This window comes from Falco cherrug, chromosome 7 (assembly GCF_023634085.1).
Source record: "Falco cherrug isolate bFalChe1 chromosome 7, bFalChe1.pri, whole genome shotgun sequence".
NCBI lineage: Eukaryota > Metazoa > Chordata > Aves > Falconiformes > Falconidae > Falco > Falco cherrug.
Genome location: NC_073703.1, coordinates 52,720,648 through 52,732,686, shown reverse-complemented (window position 1 = coordinate 52,732,686; position 12,039 = coordinate 52,720,648). Strand labels below are relative to the sequence as shown.

General features: G+C 46.0%; 1 protein-coding gene across 2 annotated transcripts in view; it reads left to right on the top strand.

The window, feature by feature from the left end:
* Positions 1 to 9,405, top strand: part of RAD51B (RAD51 paralog B) — a 428,481-nt gene extending 419,076 nt beyond the window's left edge. The window contains exon 14 of one of the 2 annotated variants that reach the window (XR_008733375.1): positions 9,149 to 9,405. The gene's annotated coding sequence lies outside the window, so the exon portion shown is untranslated. Of the gene's footprint in view, positions 1 to 9,110 lie in introns of both variants that reach the window. The other variant, XR_008733374.1, reaches the window with a different exon arrangement.
* The last annotated feature ends 2,634 nt before the right edge of the window (positions 9,406 to 12,039 follow it).

The following is a 12,039-nucleotide window of genomic DNA, read 5'->3' as shown; positions in this document are numbered from 1 at the left end:
GACCCGCTCACGATGGAAACTGCATGGGAACGGTTACAGACCTCTAGTGGCTCTGTTTATATAGCTCGTCTAGCTTCCTAATTGCTCACCAGCACAGGATTTTGGAAGCCATATAGACATTTCCCATAAGGATTACAACACGGTCTCATTTCATCTTCTCTGCGTTTCCCATCCCGTTGTCTGTTTGTTTTATTTTTCCTCACCATAACATCTGTCCCACATCACTGAGAGATTTCACAATTGGAAACCTGCTATAAATTATGACACAGAGTTAAAGGACTCAGTGTTTGCTCTCTGCTATTTTTTTCAAGGGACATTGGGTTAGCCACCTCTTTAAAATAAGCCTTCTCTTTTTTTTCTATTTATATACTGATGTTTGTAGAAGCTGTCTTTAGAAACTGGAGGAAAAAAAAAAAAGAGTATTTCTGTCTTTCCTGCTTGTACCCTTTTCCACTTATCTTCCACTGAATTCCTAGAGAAACACAAACTTCTGGAAGTGCTTGCAGAAAATAATCTTTAGCAAGCTCTGTCCCTAATGGCCTGCGGGGACTCCAGATAAAATCCAATTGCTCACATTTCTATTCCCCAACTTCTAACGGAGACTGCAGCAGTTATAACATCGCTAGTGCCAGTCTGTGTCACCGGTGCCAGGGCTGCGGGCTGAACTGGCCTCTGGTTCCCACCAAAATGGAAGCAAGCAGTCTTGAATTATATAGAGCAGGACAGCCAGCTCTGCTTGGCTCTATAGGAGGCTGCAATTAGCATCTCATCCTAGGAACAGGCAGAGTGACAGAGTTTCAGCATAACAGACTGTTTCATACTGATCAATGCTTTCAAGATTAGTGTCACATATCACCACCATGTAAAGACCAGAGACATTTAAATGTGAAATACAACACGCAGGACTATATTCTCATAATCCAAGGGGGTGTCAGTCTTTGGTGACTTCACCTGCTGCTACAACCTCTTTCCTTCAAACTAGAAAGCAGCGCACACAGCTCCTGCAGGTGTGCTCTTGGCTCTCACTCACAAATGAGAGCATTACAAACCACAAACATGGAGCACTTGCAGTGCTCCACAACGTCAGCCTTGCTTTCTCTAGCAGCCAGGAGAGAATCAGAGATTTGTACGGCTGGAAGGGATCTCAGAAGATCACTTAGTCAAGACTCCTGTCCCAAGGCAGGATCATTATACTTATGTCACTCTTGGCAAATGCTTGTCTAACCTCTTCCTAAATGCAGGATGGCGATTCCACACCCTCTTCAGATATTTCTGTGTGTCATTGTCCTTACTGCTTGCCTTCTTCTAACATCCAACCTCAGTCTCCTTTTCTGTGATTTAAGCTCACTACTTGTCCTATCCGTCATGGATACAGAGAACAATTTATTCCCCTTTTCTTCCCAGGCACCTTTCACATATTTGACAGTGGTAACCCTATCTCCCTTTGTCTTCTTCAGACTACAGAAAGTCAGTTTGTTCATTCTTCCCTCCTAGCTCTGGATTTCAAGATTTGTGATTATTCCCCAGCTGTCTTCTGGACCTTGCAGCCTCACAGAGAAATGAGCAGAGGGATTATTTGTAGGGTACATGCCTATGCACACATCCTAGGAGGGCATTTGCCCTTCTTCAATTAGAAATTACCTCATTTTTGGATTTTGACCGGGAGCAACTCTCAGACCTTTTTATGCAGAGTTGCTACTTGGGCAAAAATTCACCAGCCTATATAAAAAATCACTCCTGGTGATGCCCGTGTATAGAAACTGAGAACTGTCCTTACTGAAATTAATCCTATTTTTAAGACCATTTGTCTAAATACTTTTTAATCGTAGCTTTATATTTCAGTATACCCACAGTCCCCTTCCAGCTTTGTGGTAGCCAAGAATATGATATTCCCTACTCCATTGTCCATAGTACCCTTCAATCAGACTGAACCAGTATGGACTCCCAAGCACTCTTCTTGATCCACTTTTCCCTTTTTGAAGTATAACTAATAACTATTCTTGCTATGCAATTTTCCAATCAATATTGCATCATCCTAGACCAGCTCCGTCTACCACAGGTCCCCTTAATTAATTTGCTCAGGAATTACATGTTACACTGTAACGAAAGCCTCACCACCATCAAAATATAGGACTACTATTGCTTTTCCCTTATCAACAAGTATTTTTAGTCTGTATTGAAAGGAAATTTGACCCGTTTTACACAATTTTTGTTTTACAAGTCTATGCTGGCCATTATTCATCTCTCTGTTTTGTTTTAGGTGCTTACCAAAGTTTGATTGTTTGTTCCAGTATTTTTCCGGGAATTGAAGTTAAACTGAACAATCTGTAATCCCTGGCTCCTCCTTTTTTCCCTTTTAAAGACAGGAACTACGTCTACACTTTTCCAGGCTTCCAAGTATGATCTTTGCGCTCCATAACATCCCAGAAGCTAGGCAAGGTTACGCCTAGAGCTTTTGTGGTTAAATAACTGGCTGGAGCAAATACCCTAGGGTAAAACTCATCTGGCCCAACTGACTTCTTGAACGCTATCTGAAGTATCTTCTGATCTAGTCTTTGTTCTAGTTTTGTGATCTCACCCCCCTCTGTCATTGACATTGATTGTAATATCTGTCTGAAGCGACAACAAATGCAAAAAAGGTACAAAACACCCTGGGACTCTGGCCATGCTAGCCTCCAGCCCTTCTGGCCCACTGGAGAGCACATTTGCAGTCACCTGGGTCTTCTTCGTCTTACTGCTAAAGTAGTGATGGAAAAACTACTTGTTACTTTAAAGCCTCTTGCTAATTGGATCCCATTTTGCTGCTTGACCTTTGTGATTTTGTGCTCACGTATCTAGCCCAGCTTCTGCATGCTTTTTGCCCTGAGGCTGCGATCAAAGAAGAGCTGGTGATTTCTCCCAGCTGATCTAGTGTTACATCTCCTATGAACTCTCCTGTTTTTTGGATAGCCGATGCTCATTGCTGTTCTCTGCAAGGTGCCTTCTACACAATTAAAACTTCTCACTTGCCCAAGGTCCAAAATTACATGCCTTTAAGTACTAAGTGGCTTTAAAAGAATCACCGCTTGTTTATCTTGGTCTTGGAAAGATCAGAAGCCTGACCTGTTTCCACCTCTTACCGACTGTTAGGCTCCACCTGGGAACATTCAGTCTCTGCTGGTCAGTTTTTGTCTAACCTCCTGTCCTTACCATAAGTGATGGGTGCAAATCACAAAATCTTCCAACCCAGATCTGAATTTTACACGGTCTCAAGCACTAGAAATGCTAGAAATGTTTATAGCCAGAAGTATTCTTCAAGTTCATCTCAACTGCTCGTTAGAAAAGCATCTTTTCTCATTTCTCATTTGGGTCCTTTTTTTGGCTGGCTTCCCTCTCAGCTGGCCTGCCAAGCTTGAAGGCAGAACAGACTAGGCTGATGGAGTGGGAAACATGGTTTTGTTTTCATACGTATGAAAAACTCAAAATTCACGTGTAACGTAATCATACTAAACTCCTGCCTGCACAGGAACTCTAGCTCACCTTCTCTCATCACATACTCTTCTCATCAGTAAAGATACTCAAAAGCTTGCTCCCTGAGGAAGCCAAAGCTGTACCAGCACTGCTGTACATCCAGCAGTGCTACGCTGCTATAATGGTGCTCTTTCAAAAAAGCAGCGTAAGCAGCCAAAAGGGGAAGGAGTTTAGACAGTTTTTCTGTTGCCCAAGAGGAAGCGAATTTCAGATAGCACTTCGGTTCCCTTTAGCTATGATTAACCATAAATGAACAGCTAAAACATCAGTTGATAGTAAGGCCAGGCAAACAGGGACTTCCAGAAATGGAGACTCAAAGGAAAACGCAGAGAAAGCTGGCCCCTTGCCTAGCTGTGAGTCGCCTTCCTTCCCATTCTGCTGCTTTTGGGTTTAGGGTTCCTGTGTTTTGCAGTGTCAGCCAGTTGTCAGAGAGAAGACAGCTTTGCATGAGTTTTAGTTAAGCCTGAGCCCCCGGGCACCTCCTAGACCCTAGACTGGGACGTGTTCACTACTGCTAACTGCTGCTAAACCAAAGCAATGACCCAGATCGTAAAGCAAGTTACAGAATACCTTGCTGATAAACTGCAGTATATGGGTTGTCTGTTAGAGGTTAACACTACAAGGAGCAAACCATAAGGGCTGTGTTGGTCTCCTCTAACAGAGCTGTTGTCTAACCTTAGAATGACAATTTTCCATGGTAGAAAAATAGCCTTTCCTTCTCCGCCTGTGCAAATTGCACCAATAGCACAATATCCCCCTGTTCAGCCACTCTTAACATGACTTCTGGTCAGAATTTGTTGTGCTTTTAGCCACTGGATCTTTTTTGTCTTGTCTTACTTCTTCCCCATGTCAATCCGCATAAATCACGTGTGACCCATGTGTAAAGACACTGATGCACAGCAGCTCATAATGTATCACATCTAAAATGCAAGACAGCATGACAGAGACATTTCCAGTTTTTATAAGGACTCATTGGAGACTACTTGTCAAAAATCACTGTGCTTGGGAAGAAGGGAGAGAGGTGTGTTGTCAAGCTGGCAAAGGGGTGGGTGGGGGGGAGGCATTAAATCCCCCCAACAACAGACAAGTCCTCCACTATCCTGCACGTTACCACTGTTAACACCAGGTACAAAATGGGTATAAAATGATATTAAACCAGATAGTGGTGCAGGGTAACCGATGAGATCTCTTCTGCCAGAAGACTACAATGGCCTATCTCTCCATCTGTTTTTTACAAATCCATATCACATTAGGCAAACAAAGCCTCACTGAACTTGCATTTGCCTGTTCTGCATGAGACCTTGAATCAGTGGAGATGGGTGGGGTGAACGAAGGGGCAGCATGCTACCATTTACACACCCACACACAGAGGAATATATGACGACCTATATTATTGAAAGTGAAAGGCCCCTAGCAAACGAAGTTTCTCCCTACCAGTACATCGCACTATCTAAAGCTAGGTTTAAGTGACTAATGCATTTACTGATTCAGATTATATTAGTAAAACCAGCCTTTTTGCTCACATGGCTCAGCCAGGCAAAGTAAGGGACAACTGTGACATCCCCCCACCCCACCATGTCTCATCGTACCTTTGGCTACGGTCCTGCTGGCAAAAGCTGTGATAGAAAGACTGGAGGATGGAGAAATGAGAGTGGGGGATGTGCTAGATGCCAAACACCTGATCCCTCTTCACAGGGAATCCCTAGACAAAAAAAGGGTTGTCTTACAACAGCCTGCAGAAGGATGGGCTGATACCTGAAAGAGATTAGAACAGTAAAGCTGTACTCAGCCTGAGCTGCCATGTGGAAAATCTGGTGCTCTCCATGCAGAAAGGGTCCCTGTGTGCTCCTATAGCTGGAGGGGAGGGGAAACTACTAGAAGTAGAAGGAGAGATTAATAAAACTTATTTGCACATTTAAAGGCTGGCCTTATCTTTGCAAATAGCAAGCTTTATCCCTTGCAGTAGAAGTGAGCAGTCCGTGTGCCTCACCTGGACAGCAAGAGGGGAATTCTTGCCCAGAGCAAGGTATTAAGGTGGGGAGAAAGACCTCCAGGTGAGGGAAGTTAACATAATCATTTACAGTAATGGACTGCTTTTTAATAAGGACTGTGAGGTGGCTTTCCAAAAAAGCAGCCTCCTTTAGGGCCTATGGAGGAAAGCACCAAGTGAAACCAGCAAGAATCTGTGGAAATTTTCTAGCTAAAGCTGGCAGAGTTTTCCAGTGAAAACGTGTTGTTTGCCACCACTGCCCAGAGCTGGGCTGGCCGGCACGACTGTAGTCATGCCACCCCTTTCTGTCCCCACAAGAAGAGAAGCCTCACATCAAAGTGAGGGCACCTCATGACTCTCATCAGCAAGTGCATGCATGGGGGTGCTTGCTTCTGCTTTGGGATCTATCATTCATGTGAACTCTCAAAATACAGCTCTGATAAGCAATCTGGCTAATTTTCAGATTAAAGGGAAAAAATGCACTGTCAGTTACTGTATTCTGCCACTGTCCTCATTGCCAGTGAGGGATTAAGCCCTACTCTGGTTTCTTCTGCTGGACACAGACCTTCTAAGAGGCTTCCCTATCAGCCAGTAGCCTCTTGTATTCTCTAGCTCTTCAAGGTATCTGTGCGTACTGATACATGCTGTGGTGGGATCCCTGTTCTCCTGAAGCAGCAAGCACTGGCTGAGGAAAGGCACTTCTCAGAGAACCCAAGGAAAGAACTGTGTGAGGTTTTGCTAGGCAGCACTCCATTTGGATGGATGCATCTTTTCGAGTCATATGGTTGCTCTGGTGTTGTAAAGGCTGGTGCAGATCAAATAAAGCAAGTAACCCCATTTCCAAGGCAAACATTTTACGTTTACATTCAGATTTGGTTTTATCATCCCTAAGGTCCACGTGTCTTACTTAACTTTAATCTTGCTATTTCTCAGGAGGCTTGATGAGCTGAGAAAGAAATGGTAAATGGGCTATGGGACCTCTCACCTGCAGCCTTACACTTCTGTCAGGCAGCACCCTTCACCGAGGTTCCAGCTTGCTTTACAAATGTTTAAAGGGTTGATTTACAAAAACTCTCAGGAAAACAATTATACATTTCTTTTTATCAAACATTTTGTAAGGAAGTGATCCTGCCCCCCCACTTTGATAAAAGAGTTCTCCATCACAGGGGTGGCAGGAGAAAGGGAGTGAAATAAGATAACTCCGCTCAGCTTGCCTCAATTTAATGAGCTCCTTTAGGACTTATCATTCACTCTGTGCTTTCCCCCATTGTGAACTTCTCAGCCTCATCAAAAAGAGCTTCTTTCCCCCCCCCCCCTTTTTTTTTTATCAGACTCTGTTTGATCAGCCCTTTCCCCTTTCTTTCCACAATCCCCCACATCACGCTGGAACTGGTACCAGTGGAGCATGTCGGCATGCCCTAGCAACAGAGAGATTAAGGGAACTACCAGCTCCCGAGGACGGGCTGGCTTGGACTTACTAATTAACTGCAGTGAAAGAAGTGAATGAGAATGGCCCTTTCTTTGGGGCAGAGAAGGCACTAGAGGTGGATGAAGGAGTTCAGCTAAAAGAAGGTTTCCCTCCCCCAAAACATGTGTCAACATTCAGACCAATCCTTTCTTAATAAGACTTTGTGTACGTATGCATGGTGGTTTGTATGGATGGGAAAAGGCTGACGGCAGTCAAGCCTAATGCAGAAAATCACAGGTGGAACTGAAGTAAAATGATGGCAGCCCCTGCCCTGCGTCCGGCTCTCCCACAGGGCTGGGACTCCTGTGTTGGATGCTGGTCGCTCCAGACAGGCAGGTCCCTGTGCCCCTGGCTATACCCCTCAGGCACTAGCCAGCGTGCCACACTGCTGTCCCCGGGCACAAAGGGGCCCAGGGGAAGGTGGAAGCAGCAAGCTCCGAGCTGTGACCTCCAGGACCACTCGGGACAGGGCCGTGAGAGAGCAAAGGGCAGCTCAGTGAGGGGGGTCGGGCAGGTCTGCAAACCTGCCGCAGAGGCAGGGCTCCCATGTGGGGCGCGGGGCTGGACCCTCCAAGGATTTGTAATGAAACACCAGCAGTCCTCCTGTCCCCTTCAAACCTAGGCACCCTTCTGGAGTCCATCTTCACCGACTACCCAAGGACGTCAAGGCTCCAGGTTCCTTTCACGCCAAATCCTTGTCAGAACCTGTCTATTTTCGGTCAGTTGTAGCCTCTGCTGGTAAATCTTTTCTGAATTATGAAATACTTGTGACATGTCTCTCTTTTTTCTTCTTCTTTTTTTTTTTTTTTCCCCCCAAACCGTTACTTTGTGTTCTTGTGCTTATGGACATTTTGCCCTGGGCGGGCATGGAAGTGAAACTGCTGCAATCCCCGTGAGCCGGGCAGGGCAGCTGGTGGCCTGGCCCCAGCAGGACGCAGTGGACACCATGACAGGCAGCAGCTTCTGGTAATTCGCCAGCCTGTTTCTCTCATCCATAAAGTCTCGGTCAAACCAGCTAAATTTTTAAAAATCTTTGCAGCTTGGTGGTTTATCCAGACTGAAGGGGTATCTCCTCGCACGCATTCCAGTAAGGCGGCTGGGACGGGGCCCCGCTCATGCCCCACACCGCTACCCGGCAGGCAGCAAAGGGGAAGCCTGGCCACCGGGGATGCCCCACCGTGCCATGGCTGCTGAGTCGGCCTCCAGCGCTGGCCTGTTCCCCATTTCACTCAGCAAATCCTGCACACCCTCCAGCAGAGAGCACCTTCCCAGAAAACAGCAAAACCTCCCAGAGGAGGCAAACCTGGACCTCAAGAGCTTTATTTCCCAGTTAAAACACAAAAATGCCAGCCCAGCATTCAGGATGCCCATCCTGCACCGCTGCCTGCCAAGCCCCATGGGGCTGGGGGTACCCACAAGGTTTTTCCCCCACTGCCTGAAGCAGGTGGCGTGGCAGTGGCAGTGGGTAACTTATGGGAGGACGTGGCGGGCAGGCGATTTGCGGTGCCCGCCGCTCCCCTGGGACATGCCGTGTCATGTGTCGAGCACCAGGAGATGCAAGCAGGGTGCAGCGTGTTACTGGCCTGGGGAAAGGTTAGATGACTAATTAGCTCTTTTCCATCTCTGCCGTTAGCGAGACACAAGCCTCCCCAGATATGTTGTAGACACTGAAAGATTTCTGAAATAAAATGCCACTGAAAAGGGAACTGTAAAATCCTACGCCTCACTCTGAAAGTGTGTTTATTTGACTGAGAAAAGGCTGTGGAAAAATGGTACTGTCTTACAAAACAAAACTGCACCCTTGCATATTTAGCTTTGGATCCAGTGGTATTAGAGACAAAGTCAGATTTTATTACTTTTTATTTCTCCTAGCCCTGCAGCACCAGTACACAGACAAGCCATGTAATGAACTGCAGAATCTTTTCTTTCTTGAACACCAGAAATTGTTTTGTTTTGTTTTTTCTTTACTGTACACTGGTTCAACCCTAACTTTGCTAACACACCATAAGCCATATATAGCATTTTGTAGCTTCATAAAACTTGCAATTTTTTTAATTCATACTGCTTTCCAGAGTTAATCTCTATGGACTTTAATTAAATTTGTGTGGCCTGCTGTTGATTTCACCCTCTTAAATTTTCCAGGACCTTGCCATATGTATTTGTACATAATCATTTTTCAGTGCAGACCCGTGCTTGAAATCCACCACTGCTTGCAATGTTGTGGAGCCTGGGAAGGAAAGAAGCACTCCAGAGCTGCAGGTCTCCAATGGGAATACAAAAGGGTTAACTGGCTGCTGCCTGCAGAGGCTATTTCGTGGGACTCTTCAGATCTCAAATGCTGAGAAGGGACATGAAACAATAATCCCTTAGAGAACAAGCTAAATAATTCAATGCTAGTTAAAAGAAAAACAAAATAAATAAAACCAACTTTAACATATTTTGTTGTAACACTTTGGCCTTTCTTAATATAGCTTGGAGGATGAGGCTATCTGGCCACTTTCCGAAAGTCCTTATTACGGTATTTAATGAACCCTAGGGATCATTCCGCTATAAATATGCATCCTAATTGCAAAAATTCATTGGGCAACCTATTAAAACGCTGGGGGTTAAAAGTCATTTCCATGGATTCCCAACCAAGAGAAACTCATCCACACCCCCAGGTGAATGGTATTTAAACCTGTGTTTGTATAAAGAAGGCAGTCAGGCTTTCCAGCACTTGGAAAATGGGTAGGGTTATCTGTTAGTTATCTCTCATGTTCGGCTTTTATATGTAAATTTGTCTGCAGGAGCAGTAATCGATAGTCAATGTCCTCTCTGTCCCAGGGCTAGTCACCGCAGGCCAGCATCTCCCCCACCTTGCAGGCAGCGGCAGCTGCAGCCCAGCCCAGAGCTCCCTCTCCGTGGTGGGGGGGACCAGGCTGGGAGCAGCAGCCACCTCATCGTGTCCCTCTTGAGGGAACTCTTTAGGCTGAGTCCCCTCAAACCACCAGGACCTGCCAGCCAGGGCTGGACAAAAGGTTAAACCCCTTTCGGACAGCATATGCATAGATGGTGAAGACCCATTTTGAACTGCTGCTCGGCTTAACTACACTAATACCCAGGTAATGGAATATTCTAAGAGTACCTGAATTAAGCAGGATATTTTTAACACATGTGTGTGTGTATAAACACACCCACCTACCCATGGAAATATAGCTGGGGTGACTCTGTTAAGTTTTCTGAGAAAAGGACTGTGGCTTAAGACCAAACACGGAAAACATTACCCAGAAAGTGTTGGAGAAGGAAGGAACAAAAAACCCCTACGCCTCACGTGTAGTAAAAGTGGCTGCTACATCCGTCACAGGTACACAAACAGGAACAGTTTCCCTGGTCGTGCCTCGGAGAGACCGCTGGAGAGAAACGCAGCACCTCACAAGACTGAAAAAAACCGCAGTGGGATTTCAGACAAGAACCCAATAATCTTGTTAGAACCTGCTGCAAGGCACAGGGGCAAAAGCTAACTGCTACGGCCAGTACAGTATGCCAGGGCAACAAACAACCCAGAAAGTCGGGGTTTAAGCATTGCAAGCGCTCAGGCCACCTTGTTTAAAGGTGTACCGTGCAATATAATCACTACAAACTTCAGACTGCTTTTCCTCCCTGATGGAACAAGTTGCTTCTTGCTTCCACCTTCTTGTATTTCCTCATAGCCCACGGGCAAACCGGAGTACCTTTGGTTCAGAAAGCAGAGCATTCCTTCCCAGCATCAAAGGGGCACAGAGACCGTGTGGTGATAGCTCCACACACACCCCAAGGTGCATTACTTGTTAGCGGCTTCTAGAGCTGCCTGTGCGGCTACTTGCCCCTGCCTGCTCCGCTCATCAGCACACAGAGGTGTGTACAGCAGTTAAACTAACAATTACATCACCTGGGATGCTGGAAGTCAGCAGCCTGGTTCCTCACATGGGGGATGCGAGGCTCCGCCAAGCTCCTTGGGCGTTACTTTTCATTCTTCCTCATTTCATGTGCTGTGTTGTTTTATTTTCTCTTTCAATATTTGCTTCCAAGAAGGGATTAGGTGTGATGGGTGTGGGGTGGACTGCACCGGCACTGCTGTGTGAAGGAAAGGGATCCAGCCGTAGGAAAGAAATGGGTTGTTTATTAGCAGCTTGCAGGACTCCAGAAATCCCAAAGCAATATGCTGGACACCAGCAGCACAATGCGCAGAATTACCCTCCATGTGATGGCAGAGCAGACCCAGCTTTGGGCATTAACGTGGCTCCAAGGACAACACTTCATTTCACATCTCCGATGGAAAGATTTTACAAAGTCAAGTACCCACTTGGGATTAGAATAATAATCATAGTATCTTGCACTTCAGTATAAAAAATAGGGTGTGAAATCAAGCGGCTGATCAGTGGTCACCACTATTGCCACACCATGTCCTCAGCTGCTTTATTCTATTCAACAAACTGAAATATTTTGATGCAGTCCCTACAATACCAGAACATAGTGCTTCATCTTGCTTTTACCCACAGGAAACGTGGAACGTCAACAAAACCAGCATTTTTCTGTTAAAGACCTGTGGAAAATGCTTGTCCAGGCAGAGGGAGGTGTTAAAGGAAACCTGATCAGCCCCCAGCCCAGAGCCATGCCTGGAGCAGTGCGGCTCACCCTCAGCAAGCTGGGGAGCTCTGCAGGGCTCACTGGAGGAAACAGCTGCAAAAGCTCCTGTTTATCAGTGAACTCAGCAGCTGCACCTCCAGGTACACAGCTCTGACCTATTTCACCAGCCACACGCACCAGCTCTACACCAGTGTCAGCCCACTGATGCTCATGGGATCACTGCATTCCTGCACTAGACAAAACTTAGGCCCAGATAAGATTCACCGAGGGGGAAGATGCTCTTTTGACATACTTCCTAGCCCAGCCACCCTTGCAGGAGACCAAACTCAGTTTTTGCAACATGTGTGTTCATTTTATACATCAAAGTATTTGTCTTTTGGAGCTCTCAGCACCAAGTCAGGATACTGCCCCTCAGTGTGCGTATTTACTGCCTCTCCTGCTAAGGCATCCCAGTCCACAAGTGACT